The 12,106-nt window shown below is 47.8% G+C and overlaps 1 protein-coding gene across 2 annotated transcripts in view; it reads left to right on the top strand.

Annotated features, from left to right (window-relative positions):
• The first annotated feature begins 568 nt into the window (after positions 1-568).
• LOC149359774 (dual serine/threonine and tyrosine protein kinase-like) overlaps positions 569-12,106 on the top strand; it is an 85,221-nt gene continuing 73,683 nt past the window's right edge. For both annotated transcript variants that reach the window (XM_089571895.1, XM_089571894.1), the window contains exon 1: positions 569-892. The gene's annotated coding sequence lies outside the window, so the exon portion shown is untranslated. The remainder of the gene's footprint in view (positions 893-12,106) is intronic.

Here is a 12,106-nt window from a genome sequence, read left to right as displayed (position 1 = left end):
CAGCTCCTTTCGTAAGCAAGCTTCCGAGACGCATTCCGAACGCGCAAAACGCCTTTCCCACAACATGGCAGCGGCGAGAGTGTGTTTCTCAAAGGAGAGACTACAAAACAAAACTTCACAGAAAGCCTCAAAACACAGCCCGAAACGCGCGTGCTAACGCGCGACGTTCATTCCGCATTCTTCAGTTCCACCGCAAACCACTCCACATTAGCAGTAGAAGACAACGTCTCTGATCTGCAGACCCCGACAAAAACAAACACGTGCTGAGAAACAGAAATAAACTTAAATTGTAGAGGCGTAGGAGGTCGGGGGGGGGGGGGGGGGGGATGAGAGAGAGGGACCACACGACGCATTCGGAGGAAGACGTTATAGAAGGAAGCCGGACAAAGAACTTCACAGACTTACGCCTGGCGAAAAGCGCGAAGGTATGCGGCCCAGCCGTTTTGCTTTTTCGCTCTTTTTCTTTTCTCTCGCTGCCGGAGCTCGAACAGCTGGCGATCGGCGCATGCGCGTGCGGCAGCCGCCTGTTTCGATTCACACGTAAGCAGGATAGCGGCGGCTGCAGCAGGCAGGCAGGCAGGCAGGCAACAGCTGAGGCGGCCGCCAACCGCTAGTGATCCAGCGGACACGCTCATAGTAGCACGCACTGCAAATCTGCTGCGCATCGTCCTCTTCTGTTGCTGACTTCATGTCCGGTGCTGCTGCGAAATTGCCCTCCAGGACGGCTGGAACGCCTCTTGGCGAGCACTGACGAGTACTATGCTACGCGGAAGCAGTGCTATGGATTACTGCTGACAGCTTCCGGCGACGACCAGCGTCTTTAAGGCGTACGCGCCGTTGGGATCGCCTTCTGCCAGGCCTGGTTTCGTCCTTGTCGTCTTTCGTCACGAAGGCAAGTCTCGTGGATGTACCACTCATTCTGCGCGTTTGGCGGGCATATGTTTGTAACGTGCAACGCGTGGTATTGCGTGGAGATACGTTAAGCTCGCCCCCAAAGCTTCCACCGCTGATATTTGGTAGGCGCGTAGATAGCTTTTGCTGCTGCAGTCGTGTCTGACTTGCGTGAAGATCTGTTAAGTTTGCAAATAATACGAATTGCTTTCCGGCCTAATCAAGTACTTCTAAATGTCGACGAAGATTTTATAAAATCGCTTCCAGAGAGCCGCGATCCTTTGCTGCCGAAATGCAAAATCGTCCCTGTAATTTTAGGTGCGGCTATAAATGTCGCTGTCTTAAGAACGCTGTTCGGGCACATTACAATCTATCTGCACTGTTCGAATCCTTCTTTTATTCTTGTTTTCTCACTCACGCTGTATTGCCATGCATTTCACTGTAGCCATATACCGCTTCCTGTATCAAAAGAGCATATGAGCGCGCAAGGTTTGCAGGTTGCAGTTACGGATAATGTGTCCGGCTTTACAATAGCGGCGACAATGTGTTACCATGCGCAGCAGTATTTCAGGATTAAATCTGAGATCTCGGAACGTTTTATTTCCTTCCTATTTTCTAAAAAAAATCATGCTTGACTAAATATGCACGTCTCCCTATGGATCTATGGTTCTGTTCCATGTATCTTTTGATCCAGGGTGCTGTGGCAGCTTCATGGACTGCCATACGCTTGACATTTCGAGGACAGGCAACGTAGCTCGTGCAGAATGTGTATGGCAGGCATGAAAGCATAATGGTGAACTTTTATACTGCGAATATACAATGAATGGGCCGCGAAACGACATTTCTTTTCATAGAAAGCAATAGTGTCCCCCAGTCTCTACAATATAGACCAATAATCGTAAAGCAAAGGAAAATACAGAAAATATCGAACCAAAAGCATGTTTTTGAAATATTTTGTTCGTAAACTCAATTCCGTGGCTGGTTGTAATTTTGTAGGTGTTTTATATGCGAATAGGCCCCACTTCCTCTCGCAGCATTTACAGCCTGACAGGCCGCGAACAATTAACTATGCATGTACGATACCTATCCAGCGCACGGCATGTCGTTTTCAGCCCAGAATTTTCTTTTCCCGAGTTGCATTGCGCCCATCTCCGATAAGACTGCTAAATGTCGTTGCCGCTAAAAGTAAAAAAATAAATAATGATAAAGTAAAGCAAACAGTCGCGCCAGCGCTGCTTCGTGCTATACCAAGGGCGAATTTCAGCGCGTCTGTGCCGGCGATTATGTAAAGATCACGGACTGTGACCCCCACCCCCTGCTTGCATCGCGCGCAAAATGTTCGGCCGCACTGCTGAGGGGTCACGAACGAACTGTTAGCGCTACACCGCTCGATCACCCTGTCGCAACGAAGGCTGCGAGAGACTCGTGGCATTCGGTGCTGTGCTGCTGCTAATTCCGTTGCTTTCAGAGTGTACGACGCCTGCGCGCGAAATCCAGAGTGCTTTGCGCTGCGCGCCTTTCGTTTCCTCCCGTCACGGCCAGCCTCGTCCGTAGGCATGTTGCAAGCATAGTTGCTGGCTTATTTTAAATATAAGTCGGTACGTCACTATATATGCAAACCAGGCGCACGTGCATATGTACTGGAAGAAGAAAAAAATTGGCTGAAGGCTTAGCTTGGTTAAGCCTGGCTGATTGCGAAAGCAATAACAGCTGGATGCGCTTGGTTCTGCTGGTAGTTTCGTTTCTCGAATTCACGTGTACAAGACTCGAAGTCGCCAACCCTTATCTCATGTTCTTCACGTCGCTGAGCCACGATGTCACCGTCTCGAATCACCCCAATGCTCTGCTCTTTCTTCTTGGCTGTATACTGCAATCTTCTATTAGCAAGACGCTCTTCTTTCTGTTCCGACGTTTCTTCCGCACGGCGTTTTCTTCTCTTGTGATTATATCGCTCCGCACTACTCATAGATTCTTCTTCGGCATTAAGTGAAATTAATTAATTAATTAATTAATTAATTAATGAGCCTCCACCGATGAGACGAGTTAGGCCCCCAGCTCTCCTCTTGTCGTGACGTCACGCGGTCACGTGGTAGCGCGCCGCAGCTGCGCCGGAGCGAAGGATGAGCCTCCATCGATGGCAGAAAAGTGCAGGCAGTATTGCTTTCGCAATAAAAGAAAGAAAAATGCTTGTCGAAGCTTGTGTTCTGTACAGAGCTCTCGACGTGGCGCCATTCACATGGCGTGTTAGTGTAATGGCATTAATATAACGCTGCACCTAACTATTGCTATCAGGAGACCAAAACTGATCGCGAATTTTTGAATTAGCGCTGACTCATTTTAGAAAACGTGCTGCAGGTTCAACACAGTGTCAATGTCCTCTTTAGGCGTGTTGCTATTCTTTGGAAAGAAGTGGGCACAGACAAAAGACGAATCACATTGTAGGGGACGACTAAAAGCTCTTGGGATGGGATTGCTGTGAAACCGGCGCCATCTTGTTCTAACTGGGCTGTCTGACGTTAGGAAGAGCGATATTCCAACGTTTGAGATAGATATTAGGCACTTTTAGCGAACCGGAGACGTATTAGCGCATACGTGTACCGGTTTACTGGACGCCGGCCGCGCACGAGCAGTAGTCTCTGGGCGCACCCATGCAACTGCGCATGCGCAGTTGCATGGGTGCAACTGCATCCTGCATGGGTGTACGCATGGGTGTACGCATGGGTGTACGCATGGGTGTACGCATGGGTGTACGCATCCTGCGCATGCAACTGCGCAGGATGCGTCCGGTAAACCGGTACACGTCTACGCTAATACGTTTACGATAATACGTTTACGTAGTATGTTTACAAGGAGAACACTCATCAAAGATCACCTTTTGGACAGTGTAGAATCCGAAGACCCTCTCAAGCGTACTTGCATGGCAGCTGGATACACCGTCACTGTTTTAAAAGCTATCTATCTCTTTGTACAAGCCAGAGTATAGTGTCTCCACCCCGTCGATTAGGCTAGCGTCCATCGATGATCTCTTCTTCGTTGCACAACTGCGGCAAATCGAGCTCGACGCATCACAGTTCAAAGCGCTCAGAGAAAGTGCCGCGGCTTGTGATTGATTTCTGCGCCTCGAGCATTTATTGCTTGCCTCGCATCAACGAAACGGCTAACGGAGGCAGGTTCATCGATTTTTCGTACATATATAAACGTGCATGAGTAAACAGCGTAGCTGTCAAGCTGACTAAGTGCATTACGTCGGTTTTTGGTACCACGGTATCCGGCCGCAGCAGTATCTGTTTGCCGGTTTGACGGTTACGCTGCAATGTTCCGCGAGCTGCTTTTTGACGGCACCTGTCGCATTCGAGAAGTTAGCACCTCGCTGTGTTATAGAGCCTCACCTTCTGGCACCTCACTCTGCTTTCGAACAGCTCTCGCAGATATCTCACTGTATTCTCACAGTGTTCAGAATGTCTCATCTCTAGCACCTCACACTACCATAGAGCCTCGTACGCCGGCACCTTACTGCGCTCTACAACCTCTCTGTCTGAAACCCACTGAGCTCTATAGCGTACGGCACCTTACCGAGCTTTAGAGTGTCTCTCGCAGGCATCTCAACGGGCTCTAGAACCTCACTCTTCGCGGTGGCCTTGAGAATGGCTTTGGCGGTGGAATGATGAGTACGGTGTCAAGGGTTGGATTTTTGCCGCATCAGCTGAATTCTGCTGGACGCGAAAGCACTCCGCTGCTCTAGTTCTGATGCAAGTTAAGTTTAAAAAAAAAAAAGCGGTTGTCGAAATTCGTGGGGTGGGTTTCATTACAGCGTGGCTCACAGCTCCGCAGCTTTTATATGTAATCTTTACTTTGCAGTGAAGCAGTGTAGCAGGAGCAGCTACGTAGCTGCTTTGAGGATCTTTTGCCGGTGTCACGTCATATCCAATCTTACGAGAAGCAAGAATAGAGAAACCATAAAAAATTTTCACAGCCGTCTGAATTTCGAAAGTCAGACCAAACGTTTGTGTGGAGGATGCACGTGCTTCATCGTTCATCGTCAAATCGAGCAATTCAGAGACCTTTTAACCGAATCTTGCCAGCTACGGCACTGGCGTTTGTGTATGCTCCCTGCTGACGAAAATCTGGTACATCTTCAATGTACATTTAGAGCCTGTGATTCGAGAACATCGTCGAAGAGGCCCCAAGTGCGTGCTCCTCAGGCCCGCTTAGCAGGTCACGACATGAAATTGCTGCCTCATGACAGCAGCTACTCGCAAATTATATCGGTCATTATTCACCAGTACTTCGACTTTTTTCATTATTTTTCAGTGTCCTCATTCGTTGTGATGTGTATTCATTAGTATAATTCTGCTTATTTTTCGCTCCTTACCTTGAAATTGTTTTATATCAAGATTGTTTTAGATGAGGACTCTGTCGTAGAATTACTGATTTCTCTTCGTACCCACCCACCGAGTAGCTTTTGAGGCTTAGTGAATGATGGTGATGATGATAATAATGATGATGATGATTACATGGGCTACACATGAATGGGCTGTGAGGGCTGCCGTAATAGAGGCCTTCAGATTAATTTATAATTAGAACGCCAGCGGTTCTTTAGCGTGCGCTGGCATCACACATGGACATTTTTGTATTTCGTCTCTATCCCAATACGGCCGCGCGGCCGGTATCGAACCCACGACCTTGTTATCAACAACCGGACGCCAAAGTCATTGAGCCACCGCAGCCAAGTAGAGAGGGGAAGGGAGTGAAGAAGTGATCGTGAGAAGTTAACTGCACCACTCAGGACAGCTTCTTCGAATGTCCATTTGGATAACATCATTGTAGCTAAGCAATTGATCGCGAAATTTTCGTCCACATCATGAATCGAAATACCATTTTAACGAACTTCAGGGCACCTCAAGAAAATTTTCGCCTAGAGACTTCGCTCAACTGAAATAAGCACCCAGGGGTTCTTTTTGATGAACCTAACTACATATTAGGCTTGCAAATGGTTCCTATACAGTCATTTATTTGCGAATACGGAAAACTCCAACGGATTTAATGTGCACTCTGCGATTCTGGTAGTTTGCAGTAATTCTCTGCCGACCTCTCGTATTAAAAAGTGTCACCATGGTAAACTGAGCGAATCTGTTTTTAAGTACCTACCCCAGTTACAAACTCTTGGTAAGCAGCAAAGGCTTTCGATTTCACCGTGCACTTTAGTGTCTACGTGTAGTTGCAACGGCAATCAAGGCAAAAAGTCTGATTGTAGCCCATACGCACGAGAACAATTCATGCGCCAAGCCTGCTCCGCAGCCATACCAATCGGTGCGGTATCCTGCACTTTCACAAGCTGAAATATGTCGCTATCAGGTTTCGCAACTTTCCCAGTTTAGGAACCACACCTTCCACAGCCTAGCGGAAGAAAATTGCTGCGTGTCTGCCGAAAAGATGTATTCTGACCAGGAAGCAGTTCTTAAGCCCTTTCCAAACTGTTCGCGGAACTGTGAGTTGCACTGCGCTGAAATTCGTTCAAATGAAACTCAGCTCCATTAGATCCAAGTCGTTTCGGTAGAGAATTTTGCAGAAGTCCTTTAAATAAAAAGTTCGTTCAGGTGGCGCTCGTTTCAGTGTCATCTCACTATTCTCTACCAGTTCTTCATGCAACGGCCGCTGTGAAAAGGCGCTCGCTATTTATCGAATGTTGCGCGCAGAAGATTTGCAAACAATCGCGGCGGAACAGCCTGTGGCCGTGACTCTTATCTGTCGCGTTAGTCATAGCACAGTCACTGCCGAGAGTTAACGGGGTCAACAGCCCTGCAAGGCAGCACTGCTGCTTCAAGAAGGCGTTTCTGTACGTTCACAGGTGCTCTAGGAGGATAGCATAAAACCGATGATCGTAACATTGTTTCGAAATCGCAGAATCTCCAGCGCTGTGCATTGAACTTGCTGCCATACGCGTATTTGTCCTCACACGAATACGAATCCTGTTCGTGTTGCGTCTCCTTTATTTCGTTGGGAAACATAGGCTTAGTCTCGCCTGGGAGTGTTGTGCAGAATTTAGTGCTTGAATGTTTTAGTGAGCATTGCATTGTAGAGCGTAAAATCAGCAGACAGACTACGTAGACACTTGAAAGGTGTAAGTCCGCATTGGCGTCGTTGTACGTCGTGAGACAAATCTCTGTCAATTTGCTCTTGCCTGCGAAAAATATTGCCCATGTGCGTCTAACACCTACGGTACATGTGATTTGGTGAGGCCATGAATACTTCGCCACCTGTAGTCATGGGGCCCAAATAGATGTAGGATAGGGTGCACTTGCGGCGGGGTGTGTGTGTGTGTGTGTGTGTGGGGGGGGGGGGGGGGGCAAAATGCAGCATAGCTCTCGCTATCACTTGTCCTTGAGTGTTGGCGGGAAGCTAGCTTGGGAGTTCTTTTGTTTGTATTCGGTGCGCAAGAGCTCACGACTGAAGACACAGCATATTCACAACAACTACTTTGGTCTTCCATGCCAAATACAGAGTGCTTGGCGCAAGCAGTTAAATAGGAATTGCATATCGTTCGGAAAACTTAAGCGGGAAAGAGAATGCAAAGCTGACATAAATTATGACGTAGCTCCAGTCGAACGAACAATGACTTCAAAGCATCCGCACTGGTCCGGACTCCGGTGATTCATAGGCTTGCAACCTTTAAGAGCAAGCAGCCGGCAACTTACGCACGGCAGTGACTACCACTGCTGTGTTCGAGGGCTAAAAACCTGAGCGCGTCTCGGACTGTACTGCGTATGTTTTGTAATGGCAAGCTCTTCCTGCTTTGTTTTAACTGCGCTTCATTCCTCTCGCTACGAAGCACCCGTCCTCAGGAATATAGGGCCGCAGAATAGGTGACCTGCAGCACGTAGCAGCCGTAGCCAGGCTGCTTTCGCATGCATCTGTGAACATGATGCTCACGTCGTGTAAGATTATGCAGTCAAACCTCGTTATAACTAAATAATGGATATAACAAAATAAGTACGATTCTCCTTGGCAGCTCGGTCAACACTGGCTATTACGAAGCTACGGCTATAACGAAGTAATCGCCGAGCCCCTTCAACTTCGCTATGACGAGTTGTCTGGAGTGTGGTGTGCCTCAAGATCTTCAACTTCCCTCTGACTAGCAGCCGTTTCTTCATGTATGAGCCTTCCGTGCGTCGTAGGGTAACTTGGTAAACTGCGAAGACAGTGCTGGGAATGTGTCAGCTTCCGTACCATTCGATTACATCATAACGCGCAAGGGATCAGTGTCTCCTAGAGCAGAGTCCTAACAGAAGCTACCATAGGCTGTCTAAAGCCAGCTGTATGCCAGCTTGGTGCAAGAATTTGGAGAGAATCACATCTGAACAACAGTGTAGAGTGTCACGTAGGCCACTGAAATTACGAAATTTGCTGGCATAGCACAATGCTAATGGAGATGAATGGCAGAGATTTTTCTCCTACAGTGCACATCATACCCAGAAATTCTGGACAAGCGCATTTTAATGCGTAAGCACTAATCCGATGGGTACCAACCGCGACCAAAATCGTCCATTGTTTATTTAGTAGTCTGTTCCGTTGTCTGTTCGTCTAGCCTGCGGCACTGCCTGCTCATCGTCGTCTTTACCTTTTGTGAGGCAAACATCAAAAATCCGTGCTTTCGCACTGACTGGACTGTAGTAGGAAATGGTTTATGAGCACAATTTTTATACATCGTAAAATTTCGATTCAACAATCAATATCTCCGCAGATCTCTCCTCGAGAGGCTTGATTTTTTTTTTTTACTACTAACGGTGTTGTTATCGTCAAATAACTTCCCTATTGGTTTTCTATGACAGTCTTAACCACTCCATGCGAACGACGGACAAACTTCCAAAGAAAGATTTTGCAACACGTCAGAAGAATGAACCACACCTTCACTATTTCCATAACAGTACCTTACAATGTTCCACACTTGCTTCAAAATTAAAATTGATTTCCAAGAATCCTGGACTTTAGCAGGGATGATACTCACGTGACATAAATTGTTACTTTTCGTTTCATGCGGTAGATAGTCGATTGAGGCATTCTAATTTCAGTGAGGCAACACATAACATCGTGATGATCCGAGTAATGACGAGGGGTTAAGAGAAGCACGAGTCTCTGAGTGTGATCTTCACGTATGTTTTGCATGATAATCCCAACAATCTGGTGACTGTAGCTTTCTTTCTGCAGTTGCGTGCAGTTGTTCGCACAGACTTCATAGAAAACGCCCCCTATGACTGCCTCGTCTCGGCAGACCTGAGGCCGCCCGCCCAGACTCAGTTTTCACTTGTCCATGCACAATGAACGCACGGAGAGCCGACACAGTTGGCAAACAATGGGAGCGCTATCAAGCCTCCGAGGAATGCACGTATCCCTGCCGCAGTTCGTCGCCTGCGATTGTCTTCAGCACTATTTATTGGCCTTCTTATTTTTTTTAGCTTCGCTATCAGCTACTTCGCTGCTGACGCAATACGGCGCAAATGTTTTGTGCGACACGTCCAGGTACTGTCTGTTGCATGAAGAGATTTTATCAGTTCCAACGGGTCGTGCATCCGTGTCACGAAGAGTTTTGTTGGCGCAACATCAAGTCCCGCTGGACTGCATCGAAGTAATTTATTTCGCGATAATTCACTGCTACAGTTATCAGTATCGGTCACGCAGGATGTTTGGTGGAAAAGAAGATAAGAGGGCAAACTCGTTGAGCCTGTCACGTCTGCTTCACCGATGTGTCACAGAAGGAGACGTTTTCTGTCAAATTTATTAGCCAAGAAAGGCTCAAATTCGGGAGCATGACATTTCTGGGACTGCGAGATACTACACAGAAGCGCCCCATATCTTGTTTGTCATATCGCAGCTTTCTGGGAAGTTTCATCCCATTTACCCTGTATTTTAATTCACTTCCTGACAAGTGAAATATATTTTGTTTCCTTTGCCCGCAGTGGTGTCTTAGTGGCTGTGGTGTTCTCCTTCTTAGCTCCAGACCGCAGGTTCAATTCCCACCGTGGCGGCCTCAGTTCGTTGAACGCGGAATGCTGAAACGCTCGTGAAGAGAGGAGTTGGTTCGCGTTCAAGATATCCGTGGGGGAAAATTTGTCTTGCCTCCGGACAAACTGCGTTGCTTTGACATGTAAATAATCCGTTATATAAGTTACTTGGAAAGGTTCTTGAGAAGGCATGAAATGTCAGCGAAGTCTCTTGGGAAATGAAACGAATTATGGATGCATGGCTATCGGCTATTTGCATTCTCCTTGTTCTGTCTAAATTTCATGTATCCTAGTCTCCTGACCTCGCGCGCAGATAAGATTCCAACATCTGAATCCTCTCTCTTTCTCTCGCCCACAAGCCGCCATCTGGTACCTAGCACAGACTGACACCGTCCCAACTCCTCTTCACTACTCCTATCTATACCGCACCGTCGGTCCACCCCGGTGTACTTACTCGGTATGTAGGCCTATATACTTTCCCCGCGGTCTAGCACTGCTATGCCATTCTTACCCTGAGCCACATCTCAAACTTACGTGCTGTCAGTGGCGGCCCTAGCCAGCAATGAATGGCTGGTGGAACTTGCAGGGGTAATGTCCGCTGCGATTGAGACTCCTTTCTAGGGGCATCATACATTTTCAAAATAAAGTTGTTCGATGGCTCACTCACTCACTCAGATTGGATTTCGTAGCAACATTTGACTAACACAAGGCTTGAAATATTACTGGCGTAGTTCATCGCAACGACTGAGTTGTGCCCGTTGGAAATGGAACTAGTGCGAGTTTTCCTTTGAAGCCTGCCGGAGAGCACTCATATCTCATGGAAAGCGTTTCTTCTTAGATACATGGGGCAAACTATGCGCTTTAATAACAACAGGTGATTATATCCTCTCGGCACTGTACCCAGGTAAGCCCCACCATCGACTGATTCGTTTCGTCCAATGCCACAATCCCATCCACAAGATGGCCAGACCATAAAGGACTACCAGCACCGACCTTTTTGGTTTCTTTCCTTTCTGCTTTTAATGAGCAGCGTTTGACATTCTGAAATAAAGGAGGAGCTGTTTAAAATTATTTCGCCATTTAATGAAACCAAGTCTATGTTCGAAATGTGAGGAGCACAGGGTGTGGAGTAACGCCATCAGGTGTCCACGCACACATAGCAGGCGATGACGCATGCTTCAAAAAGCTGTGACGCATCACCTATGCACGAGTGTCTAGGACCATCCGTCAGTAGCAGGCCGACATCAGACGTCAGCATAACTGGCTTACCGACGCGAAAACACAAAAGATGTCACCCAATACATCACCGAGCAGCCCCGTTTCGTCCCAGTTGTTGATGCCGCGAGCCTTGGTGATTGGGTCTTTCACCTCACTCTACATGATTCAAAGTGTTGTCTGATTATTTCCGATGGAAATGTTAAGTGCGCACTTCAGCACTTGACTCAACTGTGCGCTCTAATATCCTCTAAAAGCCACACTGATATTATCAGACTCCTCAGGCGCCATCCGCATCGTGTTCTCAACTGCGACTTTATGGCTCAAGAGATTCAAGACTTCACTAATTCTCCGTGACAGTACAAGGACCCGTCAGCATTCACATCCCACTCAAGCTTTGATGGATGGAGCACGCCACGACCCAGAACCTGCTCATCCTTTTCAGTCAGCCCCCACCTCTCTGAAGACGGAAAGCACTTCTCCCAACGCGTGGCACCGTCCTCCCTTGCGGCCTTGCATGCTGGGAAGAGGCTTTGCTTCGAAGGTTGCGCCTTCGTGTCGCCCTCACCCCTTCGGTAACCTAGCCGTGTCCGGCACAGTACGATGCCCCCTTCGGCAACTCCTGCCTCCGCTGTCCCTGCTCCTGCTTGTGAGGTGGACACTGGACACCTTACTCTGGACCTGCTTCGCCCTTCATGCCCTCCGGTAGAAACACCTTCTTCGATGCGGACCACCCCCAAGTCGACCGCCAGATGCGAAAAATTGGATATCGGGACCCACCACCAGACCTTGCTGATCTTCTTTCGGGAATCCGGTGTTTATCTGTACCTGTTGGATACTACTTTATGCCAAAAGGCATACTGTTGCAATTGAACGAAAAGCTTCTACGGTTACTTTCGCAAGGACCTTATGGGGAAAAAGTGGATGTAAAGACAGAGAGAGGGTGCAGGAGTAACTAGTAGAAGGTTCCACTTTGCGGTCCTACACTCTTAAAGGAAGAG

Source organism: Amblyomma mixtum, chromosome 2, assembly GCF_055824585.1.
Source record: "Amblyomma mixtum isolate Tamu chromosome 2, ASM5582458v1, whole genome shotgun sequence".
Lineage (NCBI taxonomy): Eukaryota > Metazoa > Arthropoda > Arachnida > Ixodida > Ixodidae > Amblyomma > Amblyomma mixtum.
The sequence above is the reverse complement of the archived record's forward strand: the minus strand, read 5'-3'. Positions and strand labels throughout refer to the sequence as shown.